This window comes from Eleutherodactylus coqui, unplaced genomic scaffold (genome assembly GCF_035609145.1).
Source record: "Eleutherodactylus coqui strain aEleCoq1 unplaced genomic scaffold, aEleCoq1.hap1 HAP1_SCAFFOLD_199, whole genome shotgun sequence".
NCBI lineage: Eukaryota > Metazoa > Chordata > Amphibia > Anura > Eleutherodactylidae > Eleutherodactylus > Eleutherodactylus coqui.
The window spans coordinates 239,176-247,131 of NW_027102579.1; the positions used below are offsets into that span (position 1 = coordinate 239,176).

The following is a 7,956-nucleotide window of genomic DNA, read 5'->3' on the forward strand; positions in this document are numbered from 1 at the left end:
ATGATTTGGGAAATTAAAATCTTGCAGTTTTCACTCTTTCCACCTAGCCCTATTATTCTGCTCTGTAGAAATCGCTTTTTAGTAGTGATCTGATTGTCATTACAGGCAGAATTACAAATATAGATAAAACCTTTTGTATTAATCAAAATGGATCACACCATTCACATTAGATCATGTGCACAACTCACTCAAACCTTTACTTGCAGGATTCCCTTAACACAGGTTAGCACATGCTTGGAGCACACTATCAGACGAACAATGCCTTCTCTCCCGTCTATTGTTTTGAAGCGCTTTTAGTTGCTTGCTTAGTCAAAAAAGATAAACCTTTTTTGTTGATGCTTACGATGATCTTTGGTATCTCACCAAAATCTGCAAGCTGCCGAATGGTTGAGCGGTCTGGGGGACTACGTTCAGGTTGTATGCTCTCCTGGACTTGTGGGTTCAAATACCGCTTCTGGCAGCTCAGTTTTGCTTAAATATTACCCAGGATGTTTTAGCAATTGCTACATGAAAATATTTTCAGAATAAAAAGACCTTCTGGTAAGAATGAAGAAAAAGGATTGTAGTGCCAAGCAGCACGAGGATTACCGAGGCATTAAGAACTGGGGCTTAACATCTTAGTCTAGGCTGATGGTGAAAAGAGCTGTTTTGGAACCATGTTAGTAGAACCAATGTGGCTGTTCTCAAGAAGCTAAATATTCTAGTACATAAGATGCTTTTTAATGGTGAATTGATGTTACTACCAGCTTTCAAATCTGCTTAGGTTTTTTCCAACAGGGTTCTATCAGAACATAACTAAAAGAAAAGATATGCACACATACTGGGCTGATGTGAGCGCTTTGCTTTTAAACCTGCAATTTGAATCAAGGAAGGAAAAAGTCCTTCAAAACTTTTTCTGTTCAACCCTCTGACTATTAAATCCTCAACTAATATAAAGCAGTGCTGCACCAGGGAATGAAAAACTGCTCCAGGCTTTATATTTCATCCCAAGAATTGGACTCTTAGCACGACCAAACTTTCTTTGAGTTTCGCAATTTTTTCGACTTGTGTATTTGAGGATGGCCGCATGATCTTTTCAGGAAGCATGGGTTCATTCCTACTTATGACATTCTAAGATTTTTGAAAAAGGAATATAGAATTGGTCAAAAATATTGTGGGACTGTTTCAAAATGCAGGCTTCATAGCTCAGGGGTTAGAGCACTGGTCTTGTAAACCAGGGGTCGTGAGTTCGATTCTCACTGAGGCCAAATTTTCTTAGTAAAGGCTATCGTGAACATCAAACCTTCTGAAAGTGGTTTTTGCCTATGAGAAAGCATCTTTCAACACTTTCTCTTTACAGCCCTCTGAATGCCAAAATCAAAAAGTCGAGATTTTATAGTCCTTTAATCTCACTTCAACAATTAAGCTCTTAACATGACCCAATTCTCTTCTGGTTGCAGAAAATTTTCATCGCCATGTAGGTCACTGTGACTGCATGCTCTTACCCTGGGAGCGAGACCTTGAATGCCACTTTACACAGGTGGGATATACCTTGAATGGAATGTGTTATCAGAACAATACCTATTGCTTGAATCAAAGTTTGATGTCACGCATAATTTTTAAATAATTTTAATGATTTGGGAAATTAAAATCTTGCAGTTTTCACTCTTTCCACCTAGCCCTATTATTCTGCTCTGTAGAAATCGCTTTTTAGTAGTGATCTGATTGTCATTACAGGCAGAATTACAAATATAGATAAAACCTTTTGTATTAATCAAAATGGATCACACCATTCACATTAGATCATGTGCACAACTCACTCAAACCTTTACTTGCAGGATTCCCTTAACACAGGTTAGCACATGCTTGGAGCACACTATCAGACGAACAATGCCTTCTCTCCCGTCTATTGTTTTGAAGCGCTTTTAGTTGCTTGCTTAGTCAAAAAAGATAAACCTTTTTTGTTGATGCTTACGATGATCTTTGGTATCTCACCAAAATCTGCAAGCTGCCGAATGGTTGAGCGGTCTGGGGGACTACGTTCAGGTTGTATGCTCTCCTGGACTTGTGGGTTCAAATACCGCTTCTGGCAGCTCAGTTTTGCTTAAATATTACCCAGGATGTTTTAGCAATTGCTACATGAAAATATTTTCAGAATAAAAAGACCTTCTGGTAAGAATGAAGAAAAAGGATTGTAGTGCCAAGCAGCACGAGGATTACCGAGGCATTAAGAACTGGGGCTTAACATCTTAGTCTAGGCTGATGGTGAAAAGAGCTGTTTTGGAACCATGTTAGTAGAACCAATGTGGCTGTTCTCAAGAAGCTAAATATTCTAGTACATAAGATGCTTTTTAATGGTGAATTGATGTTACTACCAGCTTTCAAATCTGCTTAGGTTTTTTCCAACAGGGTTCTATCAGAACATAACTAAAAGAAAAGATATGCACACATACTGGGCTGATGTGAGCGCTTTGCTTTTAAACCTGCAATTTGAATCAAGGAAGGAAAAAGTCCTTCAAAACTTTTTCTGTTCAACCCTCTGACTATTAAATCCTCAACTAATATAAAGCAGTGCTGCACCAGGGAATGAAAAACTGCTCCAGGCTTTATATTTCATCCCAAGAATTGGACTCTTAGCACGACCAAACTTTCTTTGAGTTTCGCAATTTTTTCGACTTGTGTATTTGAGGATGGCCGCATGATCTTTTCAGGAAGCATGGGTTCATTCCTACTTATGACATTCTAAGATTTTTGAAAAAGGAATATAGAATTGGTCAAAAATATTGTGGGACTGTTTCAAAATGCAGGCTTCATAGCTCAGGGGTTAGAGCACTGGTCTTGTAAACCAGGGGTCGTGAGTTCGATTCTCACTGAGGCCAAATTTTCTTAGTAAAGGCTATCGTGAACATCAAACCTTCTGAAAGTGGTTTTTGCCTATGAGAAAGCATCTTTCAACACTTTCTCTTTACAGCCCTCTGAATGCCAAAATCAAAAAGTCGAGATTTTATAGTCCTTTAATCTCACTTCAACAATTAAGCTCTTAACATGACCCAATTCTCTTCTGGTTGCAGAAAATTTTCATCGCCATGTAGGTCACTGTGACTGCATGCTCTTACCCTGGGAGCGAGACCTTGAATGCCACTTTACACAGGTGGGATATACCTTGAATGGAATGTGTTATCAGAACAATACCTATTGCTTGAATCAAAGTTTGATGTCACGCATAATTTTTAAATAATTTTAATGATTTGGGAAATTAAAATCTTGCAGTTTTCACTCTTTCCACCTAGCCCTATTATTCTGCTCTGTAGAAATCGCTTTTTAGTAGTGATCTGATTGTCATTACAGGCAGAATTACAAATATAGATAAAACCTTTTGTATTAATCAAAATGGATCACACCATTCACATTAGATCATGTGCACAACTCACTCAAACCTTTACTTGCAGGATTCCCTTAACACAGGTTAGCACATGCTTGGAGCACACTATCAGACGAACAATGCCTTCTCTCCCGTCTATTGTTTTGAAGCGCTTTTAGTTGCTTGCTTAGTCAAAAAAGATAAACCTTTTTTGTTGATGCTTACGATGATCTTTGGTATCTCACCAAAATCTGCAAGCTGCCGAATGGTTGAGCGGTCTGGGGGACTACGTTCAGGTTGTATGCTCTCCTGGACTTGTGGGTTCAAATACCGCTTCTGGCAGCTCAGTTTTGCTTAAATATTACCCAGGATGTTTTAGCAATTGCTACATGAAAATATTTTCAGAATAAAAAGACCTTCTGGTAAGAATGAAGAAAAAGGATTGTAGTGCCAAGCAGCACGAGGATTACCGAGGCATTAAGAACTGGGGCTTAACATCTTAGTCTAGGCTGATGGTGAAAAGAGCTGTTTTGGAACCATGTTAGTAGAACCAATGTGGCTGTTCTCAAGAAGCTAAATATTCTAGTACATAAGATGCTTTTTAATGGTGAATTGATGTTACTACCAGCTTTCAAATCTGCTTAGGTTTTTTCCAACAGGGTTCTATCAGAACATAACTAAAAGAAAAGATATGCACACATACTGGGCTGATGTGAGCGCTTTGCTTTTAAACCTGCAATTTGAATCAAGGAAGGAAAAAGTCCTTCAAAACTTTTTCTGTTCAACCCTCTGACTATTAAATCCTCAACTAATATAAAGCAGTGCTGCACCAGGGAATGAAAAACTGCTCCAGGCTTTATATTTCATCCCAAGAATTGGACTCTTAGCACGACCAAACTTTCTTTGAGTTTCGCAATTTTTTCGACTTGTGTATTTGAGGATGGCCGCATGATCTTTTCAGGAAGCATGGGTTCATTCCTACTTATGACATTCTAAGATTTTTGAAAAAGGAATATAGAATTGGTCAAAAATATTGTGGGACTGTTTCAAAATGCAGGCTTCATAGCTCAGGGGTTAGAGCACTGGTCTTGTAAACCAGGGGTCGTGAGTTCGATTCTCACTGAGGCCAAATTTTCTTAGTAAAGGCTATCGTGAACATCAAACCTTCTGAAAGTGGTTTTTGCCTATGAGAAAGCATCTTTCAACACTTTCTCTTTACAGCCCTCTGAATGCCAAAATCAAAAAGTCGAGATTTTATAGTCCTTTAATCTCACTTCAACAATTAAGCTCTTAACATGACCCAATTCTCTTCTGGTTGCAGAAAATTTTCATCGCCATGTAGGTCACTGTGACTGCATGCTCTTACCCTGGGAGCGAGACCTTGAATGCCACTTTACACAGGTGGGATATACCTTGAATGGAATGTGTTATCAGAACAATACCTATTGCTTGAATCAAAGTTTGATGTCACGCATAATTTTTAAATAATTTTAATGATTTGGGAAATTAAAATCTTGCAGTTTTCACTCTTTCCACCTAGCCCTATTATTCTGCTCTGTAGAAATCGCTTTTTAGTAGTGATCTGATTGTCATTACAGGCAGAATTACAAATATAGATAAAACCTTTTGTATTAATCAAAATGGATCACACCATTCACATTAGATCATGTGCACAACTCACTCAAACCTTTACTTGCAGGATTCCCTTAACACAGGTTAGCACATGCTTGGAGCACACTATCAGACGAACAATGCCTTCTCTCCCGTCTATTGTTTTGAAGCGCTTTTAGTTGCTTGCTTAGTCAAAAAAGATAAACCTTTTTTGTTGATGCTTACGATGATCTTTGGTATCTCACCAAAATCTGCAAGCTGCCGAATGGTTGAGCGGTCTGGGGGACTACGTTCAGGTTGTATGCTCTCCTGGACTTGTGGGTTCAAATACCGCTTCTGGCAGCTCAGTTTTGCTTAAATATTACCCAGGATGTTTTAGCAATTGCTACATGAAAATATTTTCAGAATAAAAAGACCTTCTGGTAAGAATGAAGAAAAAGGATTGTAGTGCCAAGCAGCACGAGGATTACCGAGGCATTAAGAACTGGGGCTTAACATCTTAGTCTAGGCTGATGGTGAAAAGAGCTGTTTTGGAACCATGTTAGTAGAACCAATGTGGCTGTTCTCAAGAAGCTAAATATTCTAGTACATAAGATGCTTTTTAATGGTGAATTGATGTTACTACCAGCTTTCAAATCTGCTTAGGTTTTTTCCAACAGGGTTCTATCAGAACATAACTAAAAGAAAAGATATGCACACATACTGGGCTGATGTGAGCGCTTTGCTTTTAAACCTGCAATTTGAATCAAGGAAGGAAAAAGTCCTTCAAAACTTTTTCTGTTCAACCCTCTGACTATTAAATCCTCAACTAATATAAAGCAGTGCTGCACCAGGGAATGAAAAACTGCTCCAGGCTTTATATTTCATCCCAAGAATTGGACTCTTAGCACGACCAAACTTTCTTTGAGTTTCGCAATTTTTTCGACTTGTGTATTTGAGGATGGCCGCATGATCTTTTCAGGAAGCATGGGTTCATTCCTACTTATGACATTCTAAGATTTTTGAAAAAGGAATATAGAATTGGTCAAAAATATTGTGGGACTGTTTCAAAATGCAGGCTTCATAGCTCAGGGGTTAGAGCACTGGTCTTGTAAACCAGGGGTCGTGAGTTCGATTCTCACTGAGGCCAAATTTTCTTAGTAAAGGCTATCGTGAACATCAAACCTTCTGAAAGTGGTTTTTGCCTATGAGAAAGCATCTTTCAACACTTTCTCTTTACAGCCCTCTGAATGCCAAAATCAAAAAGTCGAGATTTTATAGTCCTTTAATCTCACTTCAACAATTAAGCTCTTAACATGACCCAATTCTCTTCTGGTTGCAGAAAATTTTCATCGCCATGTAGGTCACTGTGACTGCATGCTCTTACCCTGGGAGCGAGACCTTGAATGCCACTTTACACAGGTGGGATATACCTTGAATGGAATGTGTTATCAGAACAATACCTATTGCTTGAATCAAAGTTTGATGTCACGCATAATTTTTAAATAATTTTAATGATTTGGGAATTAAAATCTTGCAGTTTTCACTCTTTCCACCTAGCCCTATTATTCTGCTCTGTAGAAATCGCTTTTTAGTAGTGATCTGATTGTCATTACAGGCAGAATTACAAATATAGATAAAACCTTTTGTATTAATCAAAATGGATCACACCATTCACATTAGATCATGTGCACAACTCACTCAAACCTTTACTTGCAGGATTCCCTTAACACAGGTTAGCACATGCTTGGAGCACACTATCAGACGAACAATGCCTTCTCTCCCGTCTATTGTTTTGAAGCGCTTTTAGTTGCTTGCTTAGTCAAAAAAGATAAACCTTTTTTGTTGATGCTTACGATGATCTTTGGTATCTCACCAAAATCTGCAAGCTGCCGAATGGTTGAGCGGTCTGGGGGACTACGTTCAGGTTGTATGCTCTCCTGGACTTGTGGGTTCAAATACCGCTTCTGGCAGCTCAGTTTTGCTTAAATATTACCCAGGATGTTTTAGCAATTGCTACATGAAAATATTTTCAGAATAAAAAGACCTTCTGGTAAGAATGAAGAAAAAGGATTGTAGTGCCAAGCAGCACGAGGATTACCGAGGCATTAAGAACTGGGGCTTAACATCTTAGTCTAGGCTGATGGTGAAAAGAGCTGTTTTGGAACCATGTTAGTAGAACCAATGTGGCTGTTCTCAAGAAGCTAAATATTCTAGTACATAAGATGCTTTTTAATGGTGAATTGATGTTACTACCAGCTTTCAAATCTGCTTAGGTTTTTTCCAACAGGGTTCTATCAGAACATAACTAAAAGAAAAGATATGCACACATACTGGGCTGATGTGAGCGCTTTGCTTTTAAACCTGCAATTTGAATCAAGGAAGGAAAAAGTCCTTCAAAACTTTTTCTGTTCAACCCTCTGACTATTAAATCCTCAACTAATATAAAGCAGTGCTGCACCAGGGAATGAAAAACTGCTCCAGGGCTTATATTTCATCCAAGAATTGGACTCTTAGCACGACCAAACTTTCTTTGAGTTTCGCAATTTTTTCGACTTGTGTATTTGAGGATGGCCGCATGATCTTTTCAGGAAGCATGGGTTCATTCCTACTTATGACATTCTAAGATTTTTGAAAAAGGAATATAGAATTGGTCAAAATATTGTGGGACTGTTTCAAATGCAGGCTTCATAGCTCAGGGGTTAGAGCACTGGTCTTGTAAACCAGGGGTCGTGAGTTCGATTCTCACTGAGGCCAAATTTTCTTAGTAAAGGCTATCGTGAACATCAAACCTTCTGAAAGTGGTTTTTGCCTATGAGAAAGCATCTTTCAACACTTTCTCTTTACAGCCCTCTGAATGCCAAAATCAAAAGTCGAGATTTTATAGTCCTTTAATCTCACTTCAACAATTAAGCTCTTAACATGACCCAATTCTCTTCTGGTTGCAGAAAATTTCATCGCCATGTAGGTCACTGTGACTGCATGCTCTTACCCTGGAGCGAGACCTTGAATGCCACTTTACACAG

The 7,956-nt window shown here is 38.6% G+C and overlaps 5 non-coding genes across 5 annotated transcripts; all 5 read left to right on the plus strand.

Annotated features, from left to right (window-relative positions):
- The first annotated feature begins 1,174 nt into the window (after positions 1–1,174).
- Positions 1,175–1,247, plus strand: TRNAT-UGU (transfer RNA threonine (anticodon UGU)). Its single transcript has one exon. It is a non-coding gene; the product is annotated as a tRNA-Thr (tRNA).
- A 1,538-nt stretch (positions 1,248–2,785) lies between these two features.
- Positions 2,786–2,858, plus strand: TRNAT-UGU (transfer RNA threonine (anticodon UGU)). Its single transcript has one exon. It is a non-coding gene; the product is annotated as a tRNA-Thr (tRNA).
- A 1,538-nt stretch (positions 2,859–4,396) lies between these two features.
- On the plus strand, positions 4,397–4,469 carry TRNAT-UGU (transfer RNA threonine (anticodon UGU)). The gene has a single exon. It is a non-coding gene; the product is annotated as a tRNA-Thr (tRNA).
- A 1,538-nt stretch (positions 4,470–6,007) lies between these two features.
- On the plus strand, positions 6,008–6,080 carry TRNAT-UGU (transfer RNA threonine (anticodon UGU)). Its single transcript has one exon. It is a non-coding gene; the product is annotated as a tRNA-Thr (tRNA).
- A 1,534-nt stretch (positions 6,081–7,614) lies between these two features.
- Positions 7,615–7,687, plus strand: TRNAT-UGU (transfer RNA threonine (anticodon UGU)). Its single transcript has one exon. It is a non-coding gene; the product is annotated as a tRNA-Thr (tRNA).
- Positions 7,688–7,956: the final 269 nt, after the last annotated feature.